This window comes from Pristiophorus japonicus, chromosome 15, assembly GCF_044704955.1.
Source record: "Pristiophorus japonicus isolate sPriJap1 chromosome 15, sPriJap1.hap1, whole genome shotgun sequence".
Lineage (NCBI taxonomy): Eukaryota > Metazoa > Chordata > Chondrichthyes > Pristiophoridae > Pristiophorus > Pristiophorus japonicus.
Window position 1 is genome coordinate 100,764,316 of NC_091991.1, and position 17,351 is coordinate 100,781,666.

Below are 17,351 nucleotides of genomic sequence, written 5' to 3' on the forward strand. Positions count from 1 at the left end.
AGTGTGCTGGGTTGTGAGGAGGAGTGTGCTGGGTTGTGAGGAGGAGAGTGCGGGGTTGTGAGGAGGAGAGTGCTGGGTTGTGAGGATGAGAGCGCGGGGTTGTGAGGAGGAGAGTGCGAGTTTGTGAGGAGCAGAGTGCAGTGCTGTGAGGAGGAGTGTGTGGGGAAGTGAGGACGAGAGTGCGTGGTTGTGAGGAGGAGAGTGCGGGGTTGTGAGAAGGAGTGTGCTGGGTTGTGAGGAGGAGTGTGCTGGGTTGTGAGGAGGAGAGTGCGGGGTTGTGAGGAGGAGAGTGCGGGGTTGTGAGGAGCAGAGTGCGGGGTTGTGAGGAGGAGATTGCTAGGTTGTGAGGGGGAGAGTGCGGTGCTGTGAGGAGGAGAGTGCGGGGTTGTGAGGAGGAGAGTGCGGTGCTGTGAGGAGGAGAGTGCGGGGTTGTGAGGAGGAGAGTGCGGTGCTGTGAGGAGGAGAGCACGGGGATGAGAGGAGGAGAGCGCGGTGCTGTGAGGAGGAGAATGTGGGGTTGTTAGGAGGAGATTGCTGGGTTGTGAGGGGAAGAGTGCGGGGTTGTGAGGAGGAGAGTGCTGGGTTGTGAGGAGGATAGCGCGGCTTGTGAGGAGGAGTGTGCGGGGTTGTGAGGGGGAGAGTGTGTGGTTGTGAGGAGGAGAATGCAGGGTTGTGAGGAGGAGAGTGCGGGGTTGTGAGGAGGAGAGTGTGGGGTTGTGAGGATGAGAGTGCTGGGTTGTGAGGAGGAGAGTGCGGGGTTGTGAGGAGGAGAGTGTGGGGTTGTGAGGAGGAGAGTGCGCGGTTGTGAGGAGGAGAGCGCGGGGTTGTGAGGAGGAGAGTGCGGGGTTGTGAGGGGGAGAGTGCTGCGTTGTGAGGAGGAGAGTGCGGGGTTGTGAGGAGGAGACTGTGGGGTTGTGAGGAGGAGAGCGCTGCGTTGTGAGGAGGAGAGTGCGGGGTTGTGAGGCGGAGAGTGTGGGGTTGTGAGGACGAGAGTGCGGGGTTGTGAGGAGGAGACTGTGGGGTTGTGAGGAGGAGAGTGCGGGGTTGTGAGGAGGAGACTGTGGGGTTGTGAGGAGGAGACTGTGGGGTTGTGAGGAGGAGACTGTGGGGTTGTGAGGAGGAGACTGTGGGGTTGTGAGGAGGAGAGTGCGGGGTTGTGAGGAGGAGACTGTGGGGTTGTGAGGAGGAGAGTGCGGGGTTGTGAGGAGGAGACTGTGGGGTTGTGAGGAGGAGACTGTGGGGTTGTGAGGAGGAGAGTGCGGGGTTGTGAGGAGGAGAGTGGGGGGATGTGAGGAGGAGAGTGCGGGGCTGTGAGGAGGAGAGTGCGGGGTTGTGAGGAAGAGAGTGCGGGGCTGTGAGGAAGAGAGTGGGGGGATGTGAGGAGGAGAGTGCGGGGTTGTGAGCAGGAGATTGCAGGGTTGTGAGGAGGAGAGTGCGGGGTTGGAGGAGGAGAGTGCGGGGCTGTGAGGAAGAGAGTGGGGGGATGTGAGGAGGGGAGTGCGGGGTTGTGAGGTGTAGAGCGCGGTGCTGTGAGGAGGAGAGCGCGGGGTTGGAGGAGGAGAGTGCGGGGCTGTGAGGAGGAGAGTGCGGGTTGTGAGGAGGAGAGCGCTGGGTTGTGAGGAGGAGAGTGCGGGGTTGTGAGGAGTAGAGCGCGGTGCTGTGAGGAGGAGAATGTGGGGTTGTGAGGAGGAGGTTGCTGGGTTTTGAGGGGAAGAGTGCGGGGTTGTGAGGAGGAGAGTGCTGGGTTGTGAGGAGGATAGCGCGGCTTGTGAGGAGGAGTGTGCGGGGTTGTGAGGGGGAGAGTGTGTGGTTGTGAGGAGGAGAATGCAGGGTTGTGAGGAGGAGAGTGCGGGGTTGTGAGGAGGAGAGTGTGGGGTTGTGAGGAGGAGAGTGCGCGGTTGTGAGGAGGAGAGCGCGGGGTTGTGAGGAGGAGAGTGCGGGGTTGTGAGGAGGAGAGTGCGGGGTTGTGAGGGGGAGAGTGCGGGGTTGTGAGGAGGAGAGTGCGGGATTGTGAGGGGGAGAGTGCGGGGTTGTGAGGAGGAGAGTGAGGGGTTGTGAGGAGGAGAGCGCTGCGTTGTGAGGAGGAGAGTGCGGGGTTGTGAGGAGGAGAGTGTGGGGTTGTGAGGAGGAGTGTGTGGGGAAGTGAGGACGAGAGTGCGTGGTTGTGAGGAGGAGAGTGCGGGGTTGTGAGGAGGAGAGTGCGGGGTTGTGAGGAGGATAGCGCGGGGTTGTGAGGAGGAGACTGTGGGGTTGTGAGGAGGAGACTGCGGGGTTGTGAGGAGGAGAGTGTGGGGTTGTGAGAAGGAGTGTGCTGGGTTGTGAGGAGGAGTGTGCTGGGTTGTGAGGAGGAGAGTGCTGGGTTGTGAGGATGAGAGCGCTGGGTTGTGAGGAGGAGAGTGCGAGTTTGTGAGGAGCAGAGTGTGGGGTTGAGAGGAGGAGAGTGCGAGGTTGTGAGGAGGAGAATGCGGGTTTGTGAGGAGGAGAGTGTGGGGTTGTGAGGAGCAGAGTGCGGGGTTGTGAGGAGGAGAGTGCGGGTCTGTGAGGAGGAGAGTGCGAGGTTGTGAAGAGGAGAGTTCGGGGTTGTGAGGAGGAGAGCACGGGGTTGAGAGGAGGAGAGCGCGATGCTGTGAGGAGGAGATTGCAGGGTTGTGAGGAGGAGAGTGCGGGGCTGTGAGGAAGAGAGTGGGGGGATGTGAGGAGGAGAGTGCGGGGTTGTGAGGAGGAGATTGCAGGGTTGTGAGGAGGAGAGTGCGGGGCTGTGAGGAAGAGAGTGGGGGGATGTGAGGAGGGGAGTGCGGCTTTGTGAGGAGGAGAGTGCTGGGTTGTGAGGAGCAGAGTGCGGGGTTGTGAGGAGGAGAGTGTGGGGTTGTGAGGAGGAGAGTGTGGGGTTGTGAGGATGAGAGTGCTGGGTTGCGAGGAGGAGAGTGCTGGGTAGTGAGGAGGAGAGTGCGGGGTTGTGAGGAAGAGAATGCAGGGTTGTGAGGAGGAGAGTGCGGGGTTGTGAGGAGGAGAGTGCGGGGTTGTGAGGATGAGAGTGCTGGGTAGTGAGGAGGAGAGTGCGGGGTTGTGAGGAGGAGAGTGCTGGGTTGCGAGGAGGAGAGTGCTGGGTAGTGAGGAGGAGAGTGCGGGGTTGTGAGGAGGAGAGTGCGGGGTTTTGAGGAGGACAGTTTGGGGTTGTGAGGAGGAGAGTGCGGGGTTGTGAGGACGAGAGCGCGGGGTTGTGAGGAGGAGACTGCGGGGTTGTGAGGAGCAGAGTGCGGGTCTGTGAGGAGGAGCGTGCGGGGTTGTGAGGAGGAAAGTGTGGTTTTGTGAGGACGAGAGTGCGGGGTTGTGAGGAGCAGAGTGCGGGTTTGTGAGGAGGAGGGTGCGGGGTTGTGAGGAGGAAAGTGCGGTTTTGTGAGGACGAGAGTGCGGGGTTGTGAGGAGCAGAGTGCGGGGTTGTGAGGGGGAGAGTGCGGGGTTGTGAGGAGAGTGCGGGGCTGTGAGGAGGAGAGCACGGGGTTGAGAGGAGGAGGTTGCTGGGTTTTGAGGGGGAGAGTGCGGGGCTGTGAGGAAGAGAGTGGGGGGATGTGAGGAGGGGAGTGCGGCTTTGTGAGGAGCAGAGTGCTTGGTAGTGAGGAGGAGAGTGCGGGGTTGTGAGGAGGAGAGTGCTGGGTTGTGAGGAGGAGAGCGCGCGGTTGTGAGGAGGAGATTGCTGGGTTGTGAGGAGGAGAGTGCGGGGTTGTGAGGAGGAGAGTGCGGGGTTGTGAGGAGGAGAGCGCGCGGTTGTGAGGAGGAGAGTGCGGGGTTGTGAGGAGGAGAGTGTGGGGTTGTGAGGATGAGAGTGCTGGGTTGTGAGGAGGAGAGTGCGGGGTTGTGAGGAGGAGAGTGCTGGGTTGTGAGGAGGAGAGTGCGGGGTTGTGAGGAGGAGAGTGTGGGGTTGTGAGGATGAGAGTGCTGGGTTGTGAGGAGGAGAGTGCGGGGTTGTGAGGAGGAGAGTGTGGGGTTGTGAGGATGAGAGTGCTGGGTTGTGAGGAGGAGAGTGCGGGGTTGTGAGGAGGAGAGTGCGGGGTTGTGAGGAGGAGAGTGCGGGGTTGTGAGGAGGAGAGTGCGGGGTTGTGAGGAGGAGAGCGCGGTGCTGTGAGGAGGAGAGTGCAGGATTGTGATGACGAGATCGCTGGGTTGTGAGGAGGAGAGTGCGGGGTTGTGAGGGGGAGAGTGCGGGGTTGTGAGGGGGAGAGTGCGGGGTTGTGAGGAGGAGAGTGCGTGGTTGTGAGGAAGAGAGTGGGGGGATGTGAGGAGGGGAGTGCGGGGTTGTGAGTAGGAGAGCGCGGGGTTGTGAGGGGGAGAGTGCTGGGTAGTGAGTGGGAGAGTGCGGGGTTGTGAGGAGGAGAGCGCGCGGTTGTGAGGAGGAGAGCGCGGGGTTGTGAGGAGGAGATTGCCGGGTTGTGAGTGGGAGAGTGCGGGGTTGTGAGGAGGAGAGCGCGGGGTTGTGAGGAGGAGAGTGCGTGGATGTGAGGAGGAGAGTGTGGTGCTGTGAGGAGGAGTGTGCGGGGATGTGAGGAGGAGAGCGCTGGGTTGTGAGGAGGAGAGTGCGGGGTTGTGAGGAGGAGAGTGCGGGGCTGTGAGGAAGAGAGTGGGGGGATGTGAGGAGGGGAGTGCGGCTTTGTGAGGAGGAGAGTGCTGGGTTGTGAGGAGGAGAGTGCGGGGTTGTGAGGAGGAGAGTGCTGGGTTGTGAGGAGGAGAGCGCGGGGTTGTGAGGGGGAGAGTGCGGGGTTGTGAGGGGGAGAGCGCTGGGTTGTGAGGAGGAGAGTGCGGGGTTGTGAGGGGGAGAGCGCGCGGTTGTGAGGAGGAGAGTGCAGGATTGTGAGGACGAGAGCGCTGGGTTGTGAGGAGGAGAGTGCGGGGTTGTGAGGGGGAGAGTGCGGGGTTGTGAGGAGGAGAGTGCGGGGTTGTGAGGAGGAGAGCGCTGGGTTGTGAGGAGGAGAGCGCGCGGTTGTGAGGAGGAGAGTGCGGGGTTGTGAGTGGGAGAGTGTGTGGTTGTGAGGAGGAGAGTGCTGGGTAGTGAGGAGGAGAGTGCAGGATTGTGTGGACGAGAGCGCTGGGTTGTGAGGAGGAGAGCGCGCGGTTGTGAGGAGGAGAGTGCGGGATTGTGAGGGGGAGAGTGCGGGGGTGTGAGGAGGAGAGTGCTGCGTTGTGAGGGGGATTGTGCGGGGTTGTGAGGAGGAGACAGCGGGGTTGTGAGGAGGAGTGTGCGGGGTTGTGAGGTGGACAGTGCGGGTCTGTGAGGAGGAGGGTGCGGGGTTGTGAGGAGGAGATTGCTGGGTTGTGAGAGGGAGAGTGCGGGGTTGTGAGGAGGAGATTGCTGGGTTGTGAGGGGGAGTGTGCGGGGTTGTGAGGAGGAGAGTGCGGGGTTGTGAGGGGGAGTGTGCGGGGTTGTGAGGAGGAGAGTGCGGGGTTGTGAGGAGGAGATTGCGGGGTTGTGAGGGGGAGTGTGCGGGGTTGTGAGGAGGAGAGTGCGGGGTTGTGAGGAGTAGGGTGCGGGGTTGTGAGGAGGAGAGTGCGGGGCTGTGAAGAGGAGAGTGCGGGGTTGTGAGGAGGAGAGTGCGGGGTTGTGAGGAGGAGAGTGCGGGGTTGTGAGGAGGAGAGTACGGGGTTGTGAAGAGGAGAGTGCGGGGTTGTGAAGAGGAGAGTGCGGGGTTGTGAGGAGGAGAGCACCGAGTTGTGAGGAGGAGAGCACGGTGCTGTGAGGTGGAGAGTGCGGGATTGTGAGGAGGAGAGTGCGGGGCTGTGAGGATGAGAGTGGGGGGATGTGAGTAGGAGAGTGCGGGTTGTGAGGAGGAGATTGCTGGGTTGTGAGGAGGAGAGTGCGAGGTTGTGAGGAGGAGAGTTCGGGGTTGTGAGGAGGAGAGCACGGGGTTGTGAGGAGGAGAGTGCGGGGTTGTGAGGAGGAGAGTGTGGGGTTGTGAGGAGGAGAGTGCGAGGTTGTGAGGAGGAGAGTTCGGGGTTGTGAGGAGGAGAGCACGGGGTTGTGAGGAGGAGAGCACGGTGCTGTGAGGTGGAGAGTGCGGGATTGTGAGGAGGAGAGTGCGGGGTTATGAGGAGGAGTGTGTGGGGTTGTGAGGAGGAGTGTGCGGGGTTGTGAGGAGGAGAGTGCGGGGTTGTGAGGAGTCGACTGCAGGGTTGTGATGAGCAGAGTGCGGGGTTGTGAGGAGGAGAGTGGGGGTTGTGAGGAGGAGAGTGCGGGGTTGTGAGGAGGAGAGTGCGGAGTTGTGAGGAGGAGATTGCTGTGTTGTGAGGTGGAGTGTGCGGGGTTGTGAGGAGGAGAGTGCGGGGTTATGAGGAGGAGAGTGCGGGGTTGTGAGGAGGAGAGTGCGGGGTTGTGAGGAGGAGAGTGCGGAGTTGTGAGGAGGAGATTGCGGGGTTGTGAGGAGGAGATTGCGGGGTTGTGAGGAGGAGAGTGCGGGGTTGTGAGGAGGAGAGTGCGGAGTTGTGAGGAGGAGAGTGCGGGGTTGTGAGGAGGAGAGTGCGGGGTTGTGAGGAGGAGAGTGCTGGGTTGTGAGGAGGAGAATGCGGGTTTGTGAGGAGGAGAGTGCGGGGTTGTGAGGAGGAGAGTGCGGGGTTGTGAGGAGGAGAGTGCGGGGTTGTGAGGAGGAGAGTGCGGGGTTGTGAGGAGGAGAGTGCGTGGTTTTGAGGAGGAGAGTGCGGGTTGTGAGGTGGAGAGTGCGGGGTTGTGAGGAGGAGAGTGCGGGGTTGTGAGGAGGAGAGTGCGGGTCTGTGAGGAGGAGATTGCTGGGATGTGAGGGGGAGAGTGTGGAGTTGTGAGGAGGAGATTGCGGGGTTGTGAGGAGGAGAATGCGGGTTTGTGAGGAGGAGAGTGCTGGGTTGTGAGGAGGAGAGTGCGGGGTTGTGAGGAGGAGAGTGCGGGGTTGTGAGGAGGAGAGTGCGGGGTTGTGAAGAGGAGAGTGCGGGGTTGTGAGGGGGAGAGTGCGGGGTTGTGAGGAGGAGAGTGCGGGGTTGTGAAGAGGAGAGTTCGGTGTTGTGAGGAGGAGAGTGCGGGGTTGTGAAGAGGAGAGTGCGGGGTTGTGCGGAGGAGAGTGCGGGGTTGTGAGGAGGAGGGTGCGGGGTTGTGAGGAGGAGTGTGCGGGGTTGTGAGGAGGAGAGTGCGGGGTTGTGAGGGGGAGAGTGCGGGGTTGTGAAGAGGAGAGTGCGGGGTTGTGAGGGGGAGAGTGCGGGGTTGTGAAGAGGAGAGTGCGGGGTTGTGAAGAGGAGAGTGCGGGGTTGTGAGGAGGAGAGTGCGGGGTTGTGAGGAGGAGAGTGCGGGGGTGTGAGGAGGAGAGTGCGGGGTTGTGAGGGGGAGAGTGCGGGGTTGTGAAGAGGAGAGTGCGGGGTTGTGAGGAGGAGTGTGCGGGGTTGTGAGGAGGAGAGTGCGAGGTTGTGAGGAGGAGAGTGCGGGGTTGTGAGGAGAAGAGTGCGGGGCTGTGAGGAGAAGAGCGTGGAGTTGTGAGGAGGAGAGCGCGGGGTTGTGAGGAGGAGAGTGCGGGGTTGTGAGGAGGAGAGTGCAGGGTTGTGAGGAGGAGAGTGCGGGGTTGTGAGGAGGAGAGTGCGGGGTTGTGAGGAGGAGAGCGCGCGGTTGTGAGGAGGAGAGTGTAGGGTTGTGAGGAGTAGAGCGCGGTGCTCTGAGGAGGAGAGTGCGGTGTTGTGAGGAGGAGAGTGCGGGACTGTGAGGAGGAGAGTGCGGTGTTGTGAGGAGGAAAGTGCGTGGTAGTGAGGAGGAGAGTGCGGGGTTGTGAGGAGGAGAGTGCGGGGTTGTGAGGAGGAGAGTGCAGGGTTGTGAGGAGGAGAGTGCAGGGTTGTGAGGAGGAGAGTGCGGGGTTGTGAGGAGGAGAGTGCGGGGTTGTGAGGAGGAGAGTGCGGGGTTGTGAGGAGGAGAGTGCTGGGTAGTATGGAGGAGAGTGCGGGGTTGTGAGGAGGAGAGTGCAGGGTTGTGAGGAGGAGAGTGCGGGGTTGTGAGGAGGAGAGTGCGGGGTTTTGAGGGGTAGAATGGGGGGTTGTGAGGAGGAGAGTGCGGGGTTTTGAGGGGTAGATTGGGGGGTTGTGAAGAGGAGAGTGCGGGGTTGTGAGGAGGAGAGTACGGGGTTGTGAGGGGGAGAGTGGGGGCTTGTGATGAGGAGAGTGCAGGGTTGTGAAGAGGAGAGTGCAGGGTTGTGAGGAGGAGAGTGCGGGGTTGTGAGGAGGAGAGTGCGTGGTTGTGAGGAGGAGAGTGCGGGGTTTTGAGTAGGAGAATGAGGGGTTGTGAGGAGGAGAGTGCGAGGTTGTGAAGAGGAGAGTTCAGGGTTGTGAGGAGGAGAGTGCGGGGTTGTGCGGAGGAGAGTGCGGAGTTGTGAGGAGGAGAGCACGGGGTTGTGAGGAGGAGAGCACGGTGCTGTGAGGTGGAGAGTGCGGGATTGTGAGGAGGAGAGTGCGGAGTTGTGAGGAGGAGAGTGCGGGGTTGTGAGGAGGAGAGTGCGGGGTTGTGAGGAGGAGAGTGCGGGGTTGTGAGGAGGAGAGTGCGGAGTTGTGAGGAGGAGAGGGCGGGGTTGTGAGGAGGAGAGTGGGGGTTGTGAGGAGGAGAGTGCGGGGTTGTGACGAGGAGAGTGCGGAGTTGTGAGGAGGAGAGTGCGCGGTTGTGAGGAGGAGAGTGCGGGGTTGTGAGGTGGAGAGTGCTGGGTTGTGACGAGGAGAGTGCGGGGTTGTGAAGAGGAGAGGGCGGGGTTGTGAGGAGGAGAGTGGGGGTTGTGAGGAGGAGAGTGCGGGGTTGTGAGGAGGAGTGTGCGGGCTTATGAGGAGGAGAGTGCGTGGTTGTGAGGAGGAGAGTGCGGGGTTCTGAGGAAGAGAGTGCGGAGTTGTGAGGAGGAGACTGCGGGGTTGTGAGGAGGAGAGTGCGGGGTTGTGAGGAGGAGAGTGCGGAGTTGTGAGGAGGAGAGTGCGCGGTTGTGAGGAGGAGAGTGTTGGGTTGTGAGGTGGAGAGTGCGGGGTTGTGAAGAGTAGAGTGCGGGGTTGTGAGGAGGAGAGTGCGGGGTTGTGAGCAGGAGAGTGCGGGGTTGTGAGGAGGAGAGCGCTGGGTTGTGAGGAGGAAAGTGCGGGGTTGTGAGGAGTTGAGTGCGGGGCTGTGAGGAGGAGAGTGCGAGGTTGTGAGGAGCAGAGTGCGCGGTTGTGAGGAGGAGAGTGCTGGGTAGTGAGGAGGAGAGTACGGGGTTGTGAGGAGGAGAGTGCGGGGCTGTGAGGAGAAGAGTGTGGAGTTGTGAGGAGCAGAGTGGGGGGATGTGAGGAGGGGACTGCGGCTTTGTGAGGAGGGGAGTGCGGGGTTGTGAGGAGGGGAGTGCGGGGTTGTGAGAAGGAGAGTGCGGGGTTGTGTGGAGGAGAGTGCGGGGTTGTGAGGAGGAGAGCACGGGGTTGAGAGGAGGAGAGCGCGGTGCTGTGAGGTGGACAGTGCGGGATTGTGAGGAGGAGAGTGTGGGGCTGTGAGGAAGAGAGTGGGGGGATGTGAGGAGGGGAGTGCGGCTTTGTGAGGTGTAGAGCGCGGTGCTGTGAGGATGAGAGTGCGGGGTTCTGAGGAGGAGAGCGCTGGGTTGTTAGGAGGAGATTGCTGGGTTGTGAGTGGGAGAGTGCGGGGTTGTGAGGAGTAGAGCGCGGTGCTGTGAGGAGGAGAATGTGGGGTTGTGAGGAGGAGATTGCTGGGTTTTGAGGGGGAGAGTGCGGGGTTGTGAGGAGGAGAGTGCTGGGTTGTGAAGAGGATAGCGCGGCTTGTGAGGAGGAGTGTGCGGGGTTGTGAGGGGGAGAGTGTGTGGTTGTGAGGAGGAGAATGCAGGGTTGTGAGGAGGAGAGTGCGGGGTTGTGAGGAGGAGAGTGCGGGGTTGTGAGGAGGAGAGTGCGGGGTTGTGAGGAGGAGAGTGCGGGGGTGTGAGGAGGAGAGCACGGGGTTGTGAGGAGGAGAGAGCGGTGCTGTGAGGTGGAGAGTGCGGTATTGTGAGGAGGAGAGTGCGGGATTGTGAGGAGGAGAGTTCTGGGTTGTGAGGTGGAGAGTGCGGGGTTGTGAGGAGGAGCGTGCAGGGTTGTGAGGAGCAGAGTGCTGGGTTGTGAGGAGAGTGTGGGGTTGTGAGGATGAGAGTGCTGGGTTGTGAGGAGGAGAGTGCTGGGTAGTGAGGAGGAGAGTGCGGGGTTGTGAGGAGGAGAGTGCGGGGTTGTGAGGATGGGAGTGTGGGGTTGTGAGGAGGAGAGTGCGGGGTTGTGAGGAGAGTGTGGGGTTGTGAGGAGGAGAGTGCGGGGTTGTGAGGATGGGAGTGTGGGGTTGTGAGGAGGAGAGTGCGGGGTTGTGAGGAGAGTGTGGGGTTGTGAGGATGAGAGTGCTGGGTTGTGAGGAGGAGAGTGCTGGGTAGTGAGGAGGAGAGTGCGGGGTTGTGAGGAGGAGAGCGCTGGGTTGTGAGGAGGAGAGTGCGGGGTTGTGAGGGGGAGAGTGCGGGGTTGTGAGGAGGAGAGTGCTGCGTTGTGAGGAGGAGAGTGCGGGGTTGTGAGCAGGAGACTGTGGGGTTGTGAGGAGGAGAGTGCTGCGTTGTGAGGAGGAGAGTGCGGGGTTGTGAGGAGGAGAGTGCGGGGTTGTGAGGAGGAGAGTGCTGCGTTGTGAGGAGGAGAGTGCGGGGTTGTGAGGAGGAGAGTGCGGGGTTGTGAGGAGGAGAGTGCGGGGTTGTGAGGAGGAGAGTGCGGGGTTGTGAGGAGGAGAGTGCGGGGTTGTGAGAAGGAGTGTGCTGGGTTGTGAGGAGGAGTGTGCTGGGTTGTGAGGAGGAGAGTGCGGGGTTGTGAGGAGGAGAGTGCGGGGTTGTGAGGAGGAGAGTGTGGGGTTGTGAGAAGGAGTGTGCTGGGTTGTGAGGAGGAGTGTGCGGGGTTGTGAGGAGGAGAGTGCGGGGTTGTGAGGAGGAGAGTGCGGGGTTGTGAGCAGGAGACTGTGGGGTTGTGAGGAGGAGAGTGCTGCGTTGTGAGGAGGAGAGTGCGGGGTTGTGAGGAGGAGAGTGCGGGGTTGTGAGGAGGAGAGTGCGGGGTTGTGAGGAGGAGAGTGCGGGATTGTGAGGAGGATAGCGCGGGTTTGTGAGGAGGAGACTGTGGGGTTGTGAGGAGGAGAGTGCGGGATTGTGAGGAGGAGACTGTGGGGTTGTGAGGAGGAGAGTGCGGGGTTGTGAGGAGGAGAGTGCGGGGTTGTGAGGAGGAGAGTGCGGGGTTGTGAGGAGGAGAGTGCGGGGTTGTGAGGAGGAGAGTGCGGGGTTGTGAGGAGGAGAGTGCGGGGTTGTGAGGAGGAGAGTGCGGGGTTGTGAGAAGGAGTGTGCTGGGTTGTGAGGAGGAGTGTGCTGGGTTGTGAGGAGGAGAGTGCGGGGTTGTGAGGAGGAGAGTGCGGGGTTGTGAGGAGGAGAGTGTGGGGTTGTGAGAAGGAGTGTGCTGGGTTGTGAGGAGGAGTGTGCTGGGTTGTGAGGAGGAGAGTGCGGGGTTGTGAGGAGGAGAGTGCTGGGTTGTGAGGATGAGAGCGCGGGGTTGTGAGGAGGAGAGTGCGAGTTTGTGAGGAGCAGAGTGCAGTGCTGTGAGGAGGAGTGTGTGGGGAAGTGAGGACGAGAGTGCGTGGTTGTGAGGAGGAGAGTGCGGGGTTGTGAGGAGGAGAGTGTGGGGTTGTGAGAAGGAGTGTGCTGGGTTGTGAGGAGGAGTGTGCTGGGTTGTGAGGAGGAGAGTGCGGGGTTGTGAGGAGGAGAGTGCTGGGTTGTGAGGATGAGAGCGCGGGGTTGTGAGGAGGAGAGTGCGAGTTTGTGAGGAGCAGAGTGCAGTGCTGTGAGGAGGAGTGTGTGGGGAAGTGAGGACGAGAGTGCGTGGTTGTGAGGAGGAGAGTGCGGGGTTGTGAGGAGGAGAGTGTGGGGTTGTGAGAAGGAGTGTGCTGGGTTGTGAGGAGGAGTGTGCTGGGTTGTGAGGAGGAGAGTGCGGGGTTGTGAGGAGGAGAGTGCGGGGTTGTGAGGAGCAGAGTGCGGGGTTGTGAGGAGGAGATTGCTAGGTTGTGAGGAGGGGAGTGCGGGGTTATGAGGAGGAGAGTGCGGGGTTGTGAGGAGGAGATTGCAGGGTTGTGAGGAGGAGAGTGCGGTGCTGTGAGGAGGAGAGTGCGGGGTTGTGAGGAGGAGAGTGCGGTGCTGTGAGGAGGAGAGCACGGGGATGAGAGGAGGAGAGCGCGGTGCTGTGAGGAGGAGAATGTGGGGTTGTTAGGAGGAGATTGCTGGGTTGTGAGGGGAAGAGTGCGGGGTTGTGAGGAGGAGAGTGCTGGGTTGTGAGGAGGATAGCGCGGCTTGTGAGGAGGAGTGTGCGGGGTTGTGAGGGGGAGAGTGTGTGGTTGTGAGGAGGAGAATGCAGGGTTGTGAGGAGGAGAGTGCGGGGTTGTGAGGAGGAGAGTGTGGGGTTGTGAGGATGAGAGTGCTGGGTTGTGAGGAGGAGAGTGCGGGGTTGTGAGGAGGAGAGTGTGGGGTTGTGAGGAGGAGAGTGCGCGGTTGTGAGGAGGAGAGCGCGGGGTTGTGAGGAGGAGAGTGCGGGGTTGTGAGGGGGAGAGTGCTGCGTTGTGAGGAGGAGAGTGCGGGGTTGTGAGGAGGAGACTGTGGGGTTGTGAGGAGGAGAGCGCTGCGTTGTGAGGAGGAGAGTGCGGGGTTGTGAGGCGGAGAGTGTGGGGTTGTGAGGACGAGAGTGCGGGGTTGTGAGGAGGAGACTGTGGGGTTGTGAGGAGGAGAGTGCGGGGTTGTGAGGAGGAGACTGTGGGGTTGTGAGGAGGAGAGTGCGGGGTTGTGAGGAGGAGAGTGCGGGGTTGTGAGGAGGAGAGTGCGGGGCTGTGAGGAAGAGAGTGGGGGGATGTGAGGAGGAGAGTGCGGGGTTGTGAGGAGGAGAGTGCGGGGTTGGAGGAGGAGAGTGCGGGGCTGTGAGGAAGAGAGTGGGGGGATGTGAGGAGGGGAGTGCGGGGTTGTGAGGTGTAGAGCGCGGTGCTGTGAGGAGGAGAGCGCGGGGTTGGAGGAGGAGAGTGCGGGGTTGTGAGGAGTAGAGCGCGGTGCTGTGAGGAGGAGAATGTGGGGTTGTGAGGAGGAGGTTGCTGGGTTTTGAGGGGAAGAGTGCGGGGTTGTGAGGAGGAGAGTGCTGGGTTGTGAGGAGGATAGCGCGGCTTGTGAGGAGGAGTGTGCGGGGTTGTGAGGGGGAGAGTGTGTGGTTGTGAGGAGGAGAATGCAGGGTTGTGAGGAGGAGAGTGCGGGGTTGTGAGGAGGAGAGTGTGGGGTTGTGAGGATGAGAGTGCTGGGTTGTGAGGAGGAGAGTGCGGGGTTGTGAGGAGGAGAGTGTGGGGTTGTGAGGAGGAGAGTGCGCGGTTGTGAGGAGGAGAGCGCGGGGTTGTGAGGAGGAGACTGCGGGGTTGTGAGGAGGAGAGCGCTGCGTTGTGAGGAGGAGAGTGCGGGGTTGTGAGGAGGAGAGTGTGGGGTTGTGAGGAGGAGTGTGTGGGGAAGTGAGGACGAGAGTGCGTGGTTGTGAGGAGGAGAGTGCGGGGTTGTGAGGAGGAGAGTGCGGGGTTGTGAGGAGGAGAGTGCGGGGTTGTGAGGAGGAGACTGCGGGGTTGTGAGGAGGAGAGTGTGGGGTTGTGAGAAGGAGTGTGCTGGGTTGTGAGGAGGAGTGTGCTGGGTTGTGAGGAGGAGAGTGCTGGGTTGTGAGGATGAGAGCGCTGGGTTGTGAGGAGGAGAGTGCGAGTTTGTGAGGAGCAGAGTGTGGGGTTGAGAGGAGGAGAGTGCGAGGTTGTGAGGAGGAGAATGCGGGTTTGTGAGGAGGAGAGTGTGGGGTTGTGAGGAGCAGAGTGCGGGGTTGTGAGGAGGAGAGTGCGGGTCTGTGAGGAGGAGAGTGCGAGGTTGTGAAGAGGAGAGTTCGGGGTTGTGAGGAGGAGAGCACGGGGTTGAGAGGAGGAGAGCGCGATGCTGTGAGGAAGAGAGTGGGGGGATGTGAGGAGGAGAGTGCGGGGTTGTGAGGAGGAGATTGCAGGGTTGTGAGGAGGAGAGTGCGGGGCTGTGAGGAAGAGAGTGGGGGGATGTGAGGAGGGGAGTGCGGCTTTGTGAGGAGGAGAGTGCTGGGTTGTGAGGAGCAGAGTGCGGGGTTGTGAGGAGGAGAGTGTGGGGTTGTGAGGAGGAGTGTGTGGGGTTGTGAGGATGAGAGTGCTGGGTTGCGAGGAGGAGAGTGCTGGGTAGTGAGGAGGAGAGTGCGGGGTTGTGAGGAAGAGAATGCAGGGTTGTGAGGAGGAGAGTGCGGGGTTGTGAGGAGGAGAGTGCGGGGTTGTGAGGATGAGAGTGCTGGGTAGTGAGGAGGAGAGTGCGGGGTTGTGAGGAGGAGAGTGCTGGGTTGCGAGGAGGAGAGTGCTGGGTAGTGAGGAGGAGAGTGCGGGGTTGTGAGGAGGAGAGTGCGGGGTTTTGAGGAGGACAGTTTGGGGTTGTGAGGAGGAGAGTGCGGGGTTGTGAGGACGAGAGCGCGGGGTTGTGAGTTGGAGAGTGCGGGGTTGTGAGGAGCAGAGTGCGGGTCTGTGAGGAGGAGCGTGCGGGGTTGTGAGGAGGAAAGTGCGGTTTTGTGAGGACGAGAGTGCGGGGTTGTGAGGAGCAGAGTGCGGGTTTGTGAGGAGGAGGGTGCGGGGTTGTGAGGAGGAAAGTGCGGTTTTGTGAGGACGAGAGTGCGGGGTTGTGAGGAGCAGAGTGCGGGGTTGTGAGGGGGAGAGTGCGGGGTTGTGAGGAGAGTGCGGGGCTGTGAGGAGGAGAGCACGGGGTTGAGAGGAGGAGGTTGCTGGGTTTTGAGGGGGAGAGTGCGGGGCTGTGAGGAAGAGAGTGGGGGGATGTGAGGAGGGGAGTGCGGCTTTGTGAGGAGCAGAGTGCTTGGTAGTGAGGAGGAGAGTGCGGGGTTGTGAGGAGGAGAGTGCTGGGTTGTGAGGAGGAGAGCGCGCGGTTGTGAGGAGGAGATTGCTGGGTTGTGAGGAGGAGAGTGCTGGGTTGTGAGGAGGAGAGTGCGGGGTTGTGAGGAGGAGAGTGCGGGGTTGTGAGGAGGAGAGCGCGCGGTTGTGAGGAGGAGAGTGCGGGGTTGTGAGGAGGAGAGTGTGGGGTTGTGAGGATGAGAGTGCTGGGTTGTGAGGAGGAGAGTGCGGGGTTGTGAGGAGGAGAGTGCTGGGTTGTGAGGAGGAGAGTGCGGGGTTGTGAGGAGGAGAGTGTGGGGTTGTGAGGATGAGAGTGCTGGGTTGTGAGGAGGAGAGTGCGGGGTTGTGAGGAGGAGAGTGTGGGGTTGTGAGGATGAGAGTGCTGGGTTGTGAGGAGGAGAGTGCGGGGTTGTGAGGAGGAGAGTGCGGGGTTGTGAGGAGGAGAGTGCGGGGTTGTGAGGAGGAGAGTGCGGGGTTGTGAGGAGGAGAGTGCGGGGTTGTGAGGAGGAGAGTGTGGGGTTGTGAGGGGGAGAGTGCAGGATTGTGATGACGAGATCGCTGGGTTGTGAGGAGGAGAGTGCGGGGTTGTGAGGGGGAGAGTGCGGGGTTGTGAGGGGGAGAGTGCGGGGTTGTGAGGAGGAGAGTGCGTGGTTGTGAGGAAGAGAGTGGGGGGATGTGAGGAGGGGAGTGCGGGGTTGTGAGTAGGAGAGCGCGGGGTTGTGAGGGGGAGAGTGCTGGGTAGTGAGTGGGAGAGTGCGGGGTTGTGAGGAGGAGAGCGCGCGGTTGTGAGGAGGAGAGCGCGGGGTTGTGAGGAGGAGATTGCCGGGTTGTGAGTGGGAGAGTGCGGGGTTGTGAGGAGGAGAGCGCGGGGTTGTGAGGAGGAGAGTGCGTGGATGTGAGGAGGAGAGTGTGGTGCTGTGAGGAGGAGTGTGCGGGGATGTGAGGAGGAGAGCGCTGGGTTGTGAGGAGGAGAGTGCGGGGTTGTGAGGAGGAGAGTGCGGGGCTGTGAGGAAGAGAGTGGGGGGATGTGAGGAGGGGAGTGCGGCTTTGTGAGGAGGAGAGTGCTGGGTTGTGAGGAGGAGAGTGCGGGGTTGTGAGGAGGAGAGTGCTGGGTTGTGAGGAGGAGAGCGCGGGGTTGTGAGGGGGAGAGTGCGGGGTTGTGAGGGGGAGAGCGCTGGGTTGTGAGGAGGAGAGTGCGGGGTTGTGAGGGGGAGAGCGCGCGGTTGTGAGGAGGAGAGTGCAGGAGAGTGCAGGATTGTGAGGACGAGAGCGCTGGGTTGTGAGGAGGAGAGTGCGGGGTTGTGAGGGGGAGAGTGCGGGGTTGTGAGGAGGAGAGTGCGGGGTTGTGAGGAGGAGAGCGCTGGGTTGTGAGGAGGAGAGCGCGCGGTTGTGAGGAGGAGAGTGCGGGGTTGTGAGTGGGAGAGTGTGTGGTTGTGAGGAGGAGAGTGCTGGGTAGTGAGGAGGAGAGTGCAGGATTGTGTGGACGAGAGCGCTGGGTTGTGAGGAGGAGAGCGCGCGGTTGTGAGGAGGAGAGTGCGGGATTGTGAGGGGGAGAGTGCGGGGGTGTGAGGAGGAGAGTGCTGCGTTGTGAGGGGGATTGTGCGGGGTTGTGAGGAGGAGACAGCGGGGTTGTGAGGAGGAGTGTGCGGGGTTGTGAGGTGGACAGTGCGGGTCTGTGAGGAGGAGATTGCTGGGTTGTGAGGGGGAGTGTGCGGGGTTGTGAGGAGGAGATTGCTGGGTTGTGAGAGGGAGAGTGCGGGGTTGTGAGGAGGAGATTGCTGGGTTGTGAGGGGGAGTGTGCGGGGTTGTGAGGAGGAGAGTGCTGCGTTGTGAGGGGGATTGTGCGGGGTTGTGAGGAGGAGACAGCGGGGTTGTGAGGAGGAGAGCGCGGGGTTGTGAGGAGGAGATTGCTGGGTTGTGAGAGGGAGAGTGCGGGGTTGTGAGGAGGAGATTGCTGGGTTGTGAGGGGGAGTGTGCGGGGTTGTGAGGAGGAGAGTGCGGGGTTGTGAGGGGGAGTGTGCGGGGTTGTGAGGAGGAGAGTGCGGGGTTGTGAGGAGGAGATTGCGGGGTTGTGAGGGGGAGTGTGCGGGGTTGTGAGGAGGAGAGTGCGGGGTTGTGAGGAGTAGGGTGCGGGGTTGTGAGGAGGAGAGTGCGGGGCTGTGAAGAGGAGAGTGCGGGGTTGTGAGGAGGAGAGTGCGGGGTTGTGAGGAGGAGAGTGCGGGGTTGTGAGGAGGAGAGTACGGGGTTGTGAAGAGGAGAGTGCGGGGTTGTGAAGAGGAGAGTGCGGGGTTGTGAGGAGGAGAGCACCGAGTTGTGAGGAGGAGAGCACGGTGCTGTGAGGTGGAGAGTGCGGGATTGTGAGGAGGAGAGTGCGGGGCTGTGAGGATGAGAGTGGGGGGAT